This window comes from Taeniopygia guttata, chromosome 8 (genome assembly GCF_048771995.1).
Source record: "Taeniopygia guttata chromosome 8, bTaeGut7.mat, whole genome shotgun sequence".
Lineage (NCBI taxonomy): Eukaryota > Metazoa > Chordata > Aves > Passeriformes > Estrildidae > Taeniopygia > Taeniopygia guttata.
Window position 1 is genome coordinate 15,056,228 of NC_133033.1, and position 13,388 is coordinate 15,069,615.

Sequence of the window (13,388 nt, forward strand, 5' to 3'; positions counted from 1 at the left end):
GGAATCCATCATTTTGTGAGTTCTTGTGACGGCAGGTTTCTCTCAGCACAGGTGCTTTGCAGTTTTACTCAATGAGCTGCAATTAGATCCTGACAAGCACCTGTCTGAGGTATCCAGAAACTGTTCCCCTGAAGCTCATGTATCTGGTGCTAAAGGAAACTGGTTTCTCTTCAGCACTTCTCATATAAGACCTGACATTTTAATACACATTTTGCACATTTCAGAAGCAAAGAAATGCATTAAACTCATCTCAGTAGTTTCCTTGTGAACTGTACTGAGGAACACGGTACCTTGGTGTACCTTTACTGGTTTGCCTTTTTGAAAAAGATAAGATGGAGGAATGCTTTAGTCCGACTAGGGTGGCCAGTGTAAAGTTAAGAGGGAGGCAGGCCACATACCAGCAGCCAGGATTTCAGAGGCTGTCTATTGGCAGTTCCTATAGGAAGAAGGGAAAGAGGAAAACCAAACAAGAAACATCCCATTCCACCCAGCCCTGCAAAAAAACCCCCAAAACCAAAACAAACAAAACAAACAAAAAACCCCCACAACAACAATTACAAAGAAGAAAAACTCAAACAAAAAACCCCAATCAAAACAAAATACCAAAAAAGTCTTCCCCCCCACCAAAAAAAAATAAAAACCCAAAAAAACGCATAGGAGAAGGAGAAGTTAAATCCAATTGAAAGAAGCACATGATTTTTTTAAACGGACTATCTTCCATAGTTTTGGCACATCACCTCTTTAGGGAGTCCATTTCACATTCCTCTTCTCAGTAGGTAGCTATACCAAGTAATAAATGCTGCTTCTCAAGGTTTTGGCTCAAGAATGTCCTACAGAGTATAAAGCAGAAAACAGGCAGCACCAGAATTTGACTTGAGAAAATATTCTGTGCTTATGGCATCCTCGGGAAAAGCAATGACTGCACCAGTAGTAGTAGGCCACCTGCAGCATGATAAGCAGTAAGTGAGAATTAAAGAGAAAAGAAAATGCTGACTGATTTTCTCAAAGACATTAAAGACTTGACTGGAGCCAGAAAAAAAGTGCTGGATTTGCTGGGGTGTCTTTCACACATCTTCAGTAAAAAAATTAGAGTAACAGCAGAGATTAAGAAGCGTGGAAAAGAGCTAGTGAGAGAAAGCATAGTAAAATCTTAAGAAGATACAGATGTTGGTATGGATTTAATGGCATTATGCCATTTTACATGTAGGGAAGACCTGTATGTGTGCCATGTATTATCCAACCTAGACAGAGGCATTACGTGATGGGGTTAATGCGGAGACTGCCAAATGGGGTAGTGATGTCCCTACATGCAACTGGAGGCACTAATGCAGCATAGCTGGAGTAACTGTGTGACCTTAAAGGCTGTAGGTACAAGCCTTGCCTGCAAAACCCGTGAGAACTTTTCCTGCTATGATTATAGACTTTACTAAGTTAGACTCTCACAGAGTTATATAACCCTATGTGGTAGTTAATGAAGTGCTGGATGTAAGAAAAATAACTGCAATGTTATTTTGCCCCTGGTATGCTTTGCCTTATAAGGAATAAACCTAGAGCTTATTCACTTGTGTTTTGTGATCTCTATCATGCTGCAAAAATAATACTTAGCACTTTATAGCACATCTCACTTATAAAAAGTGCTTTATAAACATTATCTAATTATTAATCTTCACAACAGTCCTGTGATACAGATATACAGGTCAATTTAATGTTCTCTTTTAATAAACTACTAGTACTTTAGCAAATTGAAAAGTGTAGAGCACATTAAATTCACTTAAGAGAAACAAAAGTTAGCAAACAAATCGCAGCTCTCCCTACAACATTCTAGGCAACAGCAAACTGTCAGTGGTCACCACCTCAGAGGTCCACAGAGAACATTCCATATAGAAATAGTTTCAGTTATCTAGTTGAGACTCATTACTTTTCTGGTGATAACATGAATAACATGAAAGCAGAGAGACTCTACCAAAACAACTTGATCAAGACCACAACATACTAAATTCTACACAAGTAAAACACAGTACTCCTTACCCTACAATGTTGAAGATCTAGGTATAACACCGAGGGTAGGAGATGGGGGATGGGAGGAAATAAGTACAGTTAAAAAGCAATCATCCCTGCTCATACTGCATCTCCCTACAGACACATGTACAGAGCCACTCTGCACCAGTATACTCCCTATCTCACTAACAGCCTGTAGCTCTCTCTGGTGATACATCTCAAACTTTAGTGTTTATGATCAAAGACAGGCCAAGAGTTTGGCATTTGGTTAAACACATCGTGCAGCCAGTCCCATACTAGCTACTGAGAAGAAAATTAACTCTACCCCAGCTAAAACCAGTACATTTACATAATTGCAAACTGAGTTTTCCACAGCATCACTGTTTTACACAATGGATGGCATGGACTTGTTTGTGGGATAAATCAATGCAGGGCAGAAGGCTGCTGTCCAAGGATGAGATGGGCTGCCCCATGCATTGCTGACATGTTATGTCAGAGTTATGTAATGAGTGAGAAAGGTAGGGGAAAAAAAAAGAAAAAAAAAGACAATTTCCTACTTCAAGGAGTAATAAAGTTTCCTCAAAGAGTTTGGAGTCTACATCTGTTTTTTTCATATTACATTCTATGAGATACAGGACAAGTTTCCTAAAGCCAAGCTTTTCACTCAAGGTCATCTATTAAGTGTATGTTCCTCATGTACTCCATGCCCAACTGGAAACCTGGGGTCTGCCTTGCTTGAAGTGCTGATTACTCATAAATGCAGCTTAAATTAAAGGGGGCTGTGCTTTCAGCTTACTACCCAATGTTAAATGTTGTGAAAAAGATAGGAGCAGGATGTCTCAAACTGGACTGCCAAATTAGTAGGTGCTTTCAACTTTGATTTACTCTACCCCAGTCTCCATCTGTCAAATGAGGACAATAATCCTTCCTTATTTCATGGGGGTGTTGTGAAAATAACTTCATTAATGGCTTTTGAAGCACTGTAGTGTTGAGTGCTATGCAGAAACCTAGGAAGAAATTAATAGATCTGTCTCTGGAGCAAGTTCTAAAAAGCATGCAATAAAAAGGGCCTGAAGGCACACACTTAATTGAAGAGAAAAAATAAAATATTGGGTTTTATTTACTTGAAAAAAATATTTGAACTGCTCAATGAGTGATTGCTGTACTTGCATTATCCAGCAGATTTCATCCTGATTTTAACTTAACTCTCAACTAATAATCTCAGTTTTTATTTGTAAATTACCATGTTTCTAAAAATTTGGATCTATTTAGCTCTCCACAAATAACATAGCATGGACTTCTACTCTTCTACTGATAAGCCTGTGATTCAATAGCATCACTAGGAATATTTAGAGGCACTCTACAGATCTTAATCATTTAAGCTCATGAAATAAGGCAACAATAGCCTCTTTCTCAACAGGAACTAGTACTTCAAGGAAAGAATATCACACTTTGGCAATAGATTTTGATGGTATACTGAAATAGCAAAAGAAAGGTGAAATTCAGGGGAGAAAAAGTGCTCAAAATTTTACACAGAACAATACATATTCATTTCCTTTCCAAAAACAACCAAACCATTTTGATCATAGTCTTTCCAAATGTTTTGCCCCAGGAGGAAGCCTGATGTGGAAGTTATCAACCCAAATATTTAAAGTTTGTGAAGAAATTAATTTTAAAAATCCTGTTTACCATAATTTATAAGTGATAATTTTCAGTTAATCTTGATGACAGCCAATATTTTCTGCCCTACCTAGAATACACATGCTCATACTGTTCTGCACAGTGTTTTGCTTGCTGTGCAAGCATCTCTCCTTGCACATCTTCAGTACTGAAGGGGTTTTACTATTTATTATTTTTGTTATACACCCTCTATCTGTTTCCAGGGAAGAATATTCTTCTAGGGAAGAGTATTATTCTTTAACTTCCCTTAAATAATATACAGATGACTAATCACTGTGGCACCCAGGAAAGACATGTCAGGTAAAGTAAACATTCTGAAAAGAATGAACCCTTGAGCTATCCCTGCCAAATACTCTTACCTGGAACTGTCATAATGATTGTGGTGCAACCAAAGAAGGAGCCTTTGATGACTGAGGAGTTATCTGAATAAAACTGCTGCGTGATTAGAAAAAAGCCTACTGCCAGTTAGTCTAAAGCAGTGCCATTTAATAGAAATGATAGAACCACAGGGCTGCTGGTCTTAACTATAATAGTGGGGCTATCAAATGCATTTCTAAAAATGTGAGAGAGAAAAAACTATTGTCTGCTTTACTTCCACTTGTTCAATTTGCTTAAAAAGTACAAATGCAGTGGCTGGGTTTTGGCTGAACATTAGGCTAGTATGGTTTATAAGGGGCTGGAGTTAAAACTGAACTGCAGCTCCCCCAGCACCAACACAGAATAAAGGGCATCCAGTGCCCTGCATCCCTTCCACATCCTGACTTTATCAAACAAGTGTGTGGAACAGTATTTTTTGTTTAAGTTTCCCAGGGGTGAAAAAAAATCCTGACTATTATTATGTTACTTGCAATATGAAAGAGGATGCAACGTTTTTAGGTTTTAGGTGTGCTGAAACAATCTGGTTTAGGTGTGCTATGGCAGAAACCACTTGTTCTTTGAAATTTTTAACCACAGTTCTTATTTGTATATCAAGCCCAGCTTCTTACATCTCCTTCCTACTCTAGTGCTGGCTACTTAATCTAAAAAGCAATCTCTCCAGATTTTAAAGTAATGTTTGCAATGTCCTCTCAATACTTTCACTTTTTCTCCCTAGCTATCTTACTTTATGTGCTTTTCCTGTATTTTGATACCAAATCCAGTTGTCTGAGTAACAATTCTAATGCCCTGAAACTTTCATGCAACAGGTAAGGATCAATAGAGAACCTTGTCTGAATTAATAGAAGTGTGAAGCCTAACAAATGAGATCTACTGGCATGCAGCCTGTGACAGCATTTAGGAGGCCAACACCCCATCTTCCCCAGAGTCCCCACAGATCTGCGGGATTCACACTGTATACACAGCCCATAGGCAAATTAGAGAGCACAGAGGCAGTTTCAGGGACAGCAAATGCCCACAGATCTCCTAACTGACAAACAGCCTTCCATCCTGAACTTCTTCTGTCAAACCTGAACTCCATCTGGTCACCAACAGATCACTGGTGGAAAACAAAAGAACTCAAAGCAAAATATGTGGGTTAGAAGAGAGCTCACTTTAACTGGCTACAAAACTAAATTTACAGCAGGTGAATTTACACAGAGCCCCCTCACAACCTGCCCACAATACCACAGTACAGTTAAATACAATACCTCAGAAAAGTAAGTAACTGATGTCCCAGTAGTAGTATTAAAATTCCTACTTTCTCAGGGCAAAATAAAAATACACAAACCAACAAACAGAAAAGGGCCACTCAAAATGGGTAAATTCTTTCTCCTCCTCCCACAATTCCTTACAACAGTTCTTCATCCACAGCTCCTTGTTATCAGGCAGTTGATATTTTCCTTTTCCTGATGTAGTCTCATATACTTTGTGGTATAGACAACAATGCTTTGTTTGGTCCTCACAGGCATCTGGAATATAGGCCTACAGAATGCAGCTGGGAGCTGCATATGCACAAATGCCTGTGCTGGAGCTGAAAGGGGCAAATGGACTTCAAAGGAGCACTAGAGTCAGATATTGGTTGGACAAGAAGGATGCTGTGAAAAATGGTAAAAGATAATGGGAGCTGTGGTTTGAGTGTGACACTTGTGAGAGGATTAACACAAATATGCCCAGCTAGCAACAGTGTCCTCCCAGGTGGTCTGTATCTAACCAATGTTAATAAAATACAATACTCCTTGGAGCACAGAGTCCAGTATGAATTTTCAGTAATTTACCCTTGCTGCGTCTCCCCCTCAAATCCATGGGTGTTCCCATTGGAGCCCAGCCAGCTGGGCAGTGGGGCGAGGCGGGCAGAGGGAAGGGTTTCTCCTTGAATCCCGGAGGGCCTGGAGAAGCTCCACATGAGTCCAAAGACGAGCTGGTCCCACAAGCGAAGAAAGAGGCGCTCTCTCTCCAGGATTAGTTCCAAGGTTTTTTAATGTCACCTCGAAGGAGTTCCGAGCGAAAGAGGCTGAGTCCCCGCCCAGACCGGCCAACTATAGGGGGCAGGGAAACCCGAACAGCCAACAGGGGAAGGACATGGGAGTGGCTCTCTGGGGGCAAGGCCTCAGAGTGACCACTGAGGAGGGGGTGGGGGAGGAGTCCCAGCCAGGGTCCAGTTACCTGGTGACCCTGGGAGAAGGGTCTGGACAAAGGGGAGTGGTCACCAGATGATGGACACATCACCTGGGGGGAAACAGGGGGATGGGCTGGGGTTTGATGGACATACAGGTACTGATGGGAAAGTTGGGATGAACCAAATACAAAGAGGGGATACACAGTGCAAACACAACTCTACATACCCTGATATGAAAATATTTCTAATCTGATAATATGCTGCTGCCAAGAATCAGTGAGAGGAAAATATCTCAGGCCATATTTGTCATCAACTCACTTTTGTTGTCTCACATAAACTCAAACTTGTGATCAGATACTTCTTCACAGAGCCACCTCTGAAGTACACAATCCAGTAATATACTTCAGAAATATAGCTTCTATTACACCGTAAAGAGAAATGCAATCTCTTTACTTCTCAGCAATTTGTCTCATTATTCTCAAACTGGAGTAACAATCCCTTAAAATAACAGAATAAATCCACCCCTTTATTTGTTCTAAAGGCAGAGGAAGAAAACATTTTTCACGCTCCTCTATGGCAGGAGATAGCTGACTGGAGATTGTAGGGGGGTACATATCCACAGAAGAGAGAAGGGAATTCACACACAAAACTGTAGCTGAGGAAACAACAGCTTGAACTCCATCTGGTATGTGAGAATGACTTGCAGACCTGGAAGCTTGTGTTTCAATGAAGAGATTCATAAAGAGCTGATAATAGAAAAAGGCCTCATTTCTAATACACTGTTATGTCTTGGAAGTGGTCTGTCAACATTAGAATGACTTACAGCTATGCTGTATTCTGCAAATCTGTATTTCTCATTTCTTTAGAGCACAACCTACATCATGCTTTCCTGATCTGCAATTTCATTTCAATAAATACTGTCAAAAAACTTCATATAATCAGTTGTGTCACTTACCTATGGTGTAAATATGCTTTGTGTCAGATTACCTCCTGTTCAAGAACTCTAGAAAAAAACCCACACAAACAAAGCAGATAGTTAGTAATTAAACTTATGTAAATCATATCTTTTCCAGCCAAGTACCCATAAAACCCTCTAGTATCATCCTCCTGGCAAGATTCAAGAATAGCAAGGACACATCTATAATGAAAAGTGAAAGGCTGAGCATCCTGAAATCTATTTCATATTTGATAATTGGCACCTTTCTTCCATTTAGAGATTTCATATTATGCAAATGCTTATATATTGTGAGTCAATGAAGTATAGAAAGATAAGCTTCAAGTATGTCATGGACAATCAGCACAAACTAGAGCTCAGGATGCCTGGGTCTCCCGGAGCCTTTGGAAGCAATCAAGGTTCATGGTGTTTAGCCATTGCCTCAAGGGAAATACACATAGTTTCAGTGAGATAATGCACACAAAGTGACATGAGTTTTTGTAGCAAAAGTATGACCTGGAAAGGCCTATCCTTCATAAACCAGCTTTCCATAGTATGGTTATCAAATCCAGATTATACACTTTACAGACCTCTAATGTGCCCACATTTCAGACCCTGAAATATAAAACCTGATTCTTACAAAGAGTGTAAGAATTCATTTATCAATCAAGTGCAAAGAAGGTTCAATAAAGGTCCAACTACGAAAGGCAGAACACTATTTCTTGAAAATTCTGAAGCCCTGGAAGACAGAGAAGGTTCAGCAAAGGGCAACTTTAGCTGGTCTCAAACACAGTCTAAGGTAGAAGATAGGGGGAGGGAGAGAGAGAAAGAGAGAGCCAATCTCTTCTAAAGAGGTGCACCAGTGACAGGATGGGAAGTAATTGACACCAAGAAGGATTACAATTAAATATTGTTAAAGCGGGAAGAAAAACATCATTAGGACAGTAAAAAACTAACATGTAGGGCAGAGATACTGTGCAATCCCTGCCACTGGAGAGGTTCAAAACTTAACGGGACCAGTGCTGAGGAACCTGATCCAAGCTGGCCTTGCTCTGACCTGAGAGACTTAATTGTTGCTGACTTGCCTGAGGGCTCATAGCCTTCACCTGACACCAGGGTGGAGAGGAGCAGGCCTCTCCCTGTGGTCAGAAGAGACTGAAATCTCCTCTACCATCAAGCAAGTGCAAATTTTAAACTGGAAAAACCTTGAACTTTTGATTTGTGTATCAAAATTAATGGTGGTTCAAAGTATGTTAATGAGTAATCAAATAATTGCTAACTTTTCTGCAGAGAAAGCCCAGACTTCCAGCAGGCAAACTGCCCCATCATAATGGCACCTTCAACCTGAAAACCACTATGAAACAAGCAAGTCATGTGCTATTTCACAGATGTATTAAACTACTTCCTGTTGTGGCTTCCTTAAAACTCAGTAAAAAGTTAGATTTGGTACAGAATAGAGACAAACACCCTCCTGTGTCTATCTGATTTCCAAACAAAATCCCACTGTGGAGAAGGAAGGAGGCAGTTTAAGTTCATAGTAAGTATGGCTCTACTGCTGAAATTCTGGAAACATCACATCATCTCAAATTCATTAAATCAACTTTCAGTTCCTAAATGTTCATGACAGATTGCCATACAGGTGGCCTGGATTACCCATTCTTTGTAAGAAAGGGAAAGCTTAGCTAATATTTCCCCAGAAAATCTAAGGGCAGCCTTTATGAAATACTTAGTGTTACTCAAGAAGGAAACGAACACAACTTTTGAAGAGGTGCAACACTGAGGGACACACTGTTCAAAAAGTGACTTGTCTGTGGTCTTACAGGCTGAAATAAGAGCCTGTTCACACTTCAACCTGTGATATCAGAGGACTAGGTCCCAGTAGGAATCCAGTCAGCATAATAACGCTGAAGAGAACATATTGTCTTATATGGGTTTTATATTTGCTTCCACAAACAGCTCCAGAGACTGTTAAACACAGAAATCAAACTGAAAGGATCAGAATAGAGTGAACTTAATAGCAGATTGAAATTTGTACAAAAGTTTTGAATTCAAGATTATGGTGAATAAAACACTAGAGTGGATTGCAGGAGAGACAACACAGAAATGAAATGAAACTAAAGGTTTATGAAGCATCTCTCTTTCTCATTGTTCATTTCTTTTGCTACCTGACCTTCATGTTGCGGAGTTTCAGAAACCAGCATTTCACATTATCCACGTTTAAAAATTACTCCTACAGACTATTCTCATTTTAAATAGGAGTTTGTGCTTTCTTGATTTGTTTTGGTTTTTGGTTTTTTGTTTTTTTTTAGCTGTGCCTTCTGTGAAGTGCCCACCAAAGTACCAGATGAACCATGCCAGTCTTGGTTTTCAGTACATCTCCTTTCTTCATTTTCCATGAGTCTTATATAAATTTTCCTGGCTGGAACTGTAGATAGCCTACATAATGGGATATATTTTTCCCATACATCTTAGAATCCTAAAATTTATAACATGAAATTCAAACCAACATAAATTAGTAATTCAATCCCTATATTCCAATTTAATGAACCAGAGGTTACATTACTTTATTGTTTTGTGCCAGTGGACCAATCATTTGGTTTACAGATGGAATGTAGTTCTTTGTTAATAAATAAATGCACAAAAATAAAGGTATCCTCAATGCAATTATGCTGATATCCCTCAGGAACCAGAATGCAATTATTTAAAATATTATTTTCTTAGATTACTCTCAGGAAAATAAGGAAATAAATATGAAATTTGTGTCCTTTTAACTTAAACTCATTTTAAGAGCATCAACAGTGATGCAGATAGTCCCCAGTGGCAACTGAGAAGCACTTAGCCAGAAAATTGTTATTGGATTACAGTTCTGGCTTCATAAAATGTGGCTAAGGATCATTTTAGACATCCATGGAATGACCCATTGTCATAACTGGTATGACAAACAAGTGACAAAGTTATTCTACTCAGCTATTTTGAGGATTTTCCTGATCACAACAGTAACTTGGGGCTGTATCAGACTGCACAGTCTTGATTCAATTATAAAAATAACTCACAATAAGAATAATTCTAGCATAAATAATTGAATCTCTCTAGAGGAAAAAAAAAATCCCCACAAACATGTGCATACACTTTCAAGTGTTTCTGATGTATAAAGAATTGTGAAGTGATAAGGTGATCAGAAGTCAATTCCAATTGAGAATTATCTTTCAAACTAACTGGTCTTCTTTATTAAAACAAACAAGATGAAAAGGGCACCAAAGGACACTGCATGATTGCTAGCAATTCGCAAACTGAAACCTATTAGATACCACTAAGGTTCATGCAATCTTTTTCATTTAATTTTACAGTCTTTTTCAAACAGATGATTTTCTGGATGAGAATCCTGCCTCCCATATTTTAATCTGCTGATAAGCCCCCACCACTAATGTGACCACATAGCAGATGCACATGTGCATACTTAAATATAGTCAAACAAGAAATAAAACTCTTCACCTTCACATTTGAGGTCACCAGTGGCCACTGGCAACACAGTAAAAATCAGAACCTTAATCAAAAACCTAACACGGGATTTAATTTCCTCATGTAAGGTCTTTGTCATTTTTCTTCCCTGCCCGTTACACAGTATGTCTTTGTTCATATAATTACATAATTAACATCCTTAGCACCTATTTCATCCCTTGTTAATTTTGCTAAATATAAAAATAGACATGCTCAAGGAAATAAACTTGGTAAGTGAAGAAGCATAAACAATTTAAAAGAAAAGAAATAAATCTATTCATATCCTGATAATTGGTATGTATAACTGAGCACTAATAGGTGCCTGTAATCCACATGATGGCCTTCTGACTAGAAGGTGCACATGCAAGAACTGCTTTTGCTGGACTGACAAGGATCACCTTGAAGTGTGGGTACAAGAAAGTCTTGGTTTTGTTTTTCTGTAAGCAGTGTTGAGGCTTGTAGCACCAAAGGGTAGGAGTGGCAGTGGATAAACCACACTGGTCTCATAACACCATTGGTTCCCAAATCTTTTTTCTAAAAATCAAAAGGATTGGGGTGGGTGGGTGGAGAGAGGGAGATAAACTTGTCAGCTAAAAGCCCTTAAGATTTTTGTATTTTATCCTACAGTCCAAATTCACATTTAGCTCCCATTCCTCTATGACAATCATCATTATTCACTTGAAGATATGAGTTCGAAGATTAGGAGCCAGCAAAGGGTTCCTCCTTCACACCTTTGCCATGAAAGAAGAGAGCAAGTAGCAGAAAGTGTTTACTAATCAAAGAATTGGTAAATTTCCCAAAGCTTTAATTGATTCATATTTGGAAAATAAATTGGCAATTTTATTTCTTCCTCCACACTGTCCAAAAAGTAATTCTGTCCAACCTTGTGAAAGAAGGAAAATTTCAGATGGGTTCCATTTAGTGGGGTGGCAGAGACCAGATCTTTGTTCATCCTAACATACAGATCTTCACTTCCAAGACCAGATTTTAAAACTGTTACTTGCAAAAAAAATTAGTTTGTTCCCTGAATGATACCACCAGGTCATGGAGGGTGGTGTTGTTAAATGAAAGCAAGAGGATCACTAACTGTTGTTTGCATCACAGATATACTTTTAAACTTACTGCTTCCATAGAGGATACTGTCTCTCTATGCAGATGCATAATATCATTTGATCCAGCAGCTTATAAACAGAACTCAAAAGTCCTTCTCATTAAGAGTTAGCATTGAACTTGTTTTGTGACATTCACTAGCTACTACAATCCTGAATTATACCAAGCTTTGTCCCCCAGTATACAATGATGACCTGCTTATCCCTAGACTTCTGTTTAACTATCCAAAAGTGCTCAAGTAAGCGGAGAGTCCAGTTTGAGCCCTGCTGATGTCTCAGCAATTTCTCCTCCCAGCACATACTATTTCAACAGCCAGTGATCACAGGAGTTAAAGTGCACACAAGCAGCTGAATAAGATGCAATTCTTATTCTTATGATGAATATCAGGGTCAGAGGTGAGGGCCAGATAACACATAGCAGATGTGGAGGGAGTAGAAGGAATTCTGTTTACTTTGGGTGACCACCTACGTTTCAAGGGAGGTGCGGGGAAGCTAAAACTGCGAGATAAAGACTGTTTAAAGGATGGCATTGTACAGTATTTTGCAGGACAAAGGTATACACTTGAGTATAAGCACAAACTATTGTCGAAATGTAAGACACAGTGTGGCTCAAATTAACCACCTATGGAATGTGACTCTTCATTAAATAAATAAGAGAAATATTTTGAAAACATACCTCATACCATATTATTACTTCAGTTGATATTAAAAAGTTCAATTTCTCTTTGTGTTGCCTGTATTTCTTTCCATTTCAGATTTTTTTCAGATATTAGAAGCAATGCAGCCTTACAAAAGGGAAATGGAGAAAGTCTCATCTCAGCCTGAGAGTAGTTCTAGGTAGCCACTGAGAAGACTGCAAAATGCAGATGACAGCACATTTACAATCTTTCATTATGGGACAAGAAAGTTAATGCTAGCTGCTTGGGCTTAGATCATCAGTCCAGTCTGTGCAGAAGGGACATGAAATTTCTCCAAACAGACAGGAGGTGATTCTCATAAAGATGATGCATGGAGTTGGAGATCTACAAAAATTCTTCAAGCTGGTTAAACTATAAGCAGCCATTTAGCTGCTCAGCTTTTCACAGCCCATGGCAAGGGATGAGGAAGCTTTCAGCTCAGTACTATCAGCTGTTAACTTCCAAGCAGCAAGGAGGCAGCTACTGTGAGAGACAGGTGAGAAGACAGATCACTTCAGTTATACCAATGAGTTTACTGTACAATCGATGACCTTTGTTTCCCCTGCTCCCTCTTCCTCTCCCAAAGAAATAATGAAAATCATTAAGCATCTTGATGTTTTCCATATGGATGTTTCTACAAGTTATAAGGTTGAAGTGGACCAGTTAGGAGAACTTAAAATCATCAGAAAACACTGGAAATTAGAAAGGGGACAGGGAAAGCAGCATTTTTATAAAAGGAAAAAAACAAAACCAAAATCCCCCCAAAAAACCAAACCAAAAAACCAAAAACAAACACCAAAAAAAACCCCAAACCCGACCCTCAAACTAAATTTTCCAGGGTCAAGTTGCATTTTCCAACATTCTACAGGCATCCATTTCCTAGACTACTGCAAGCCTTTGTGAAGGTTGTCTCAATAAAGTCTCAGGAAACATACAGATAGGTTTGGTTGAAAATCTTG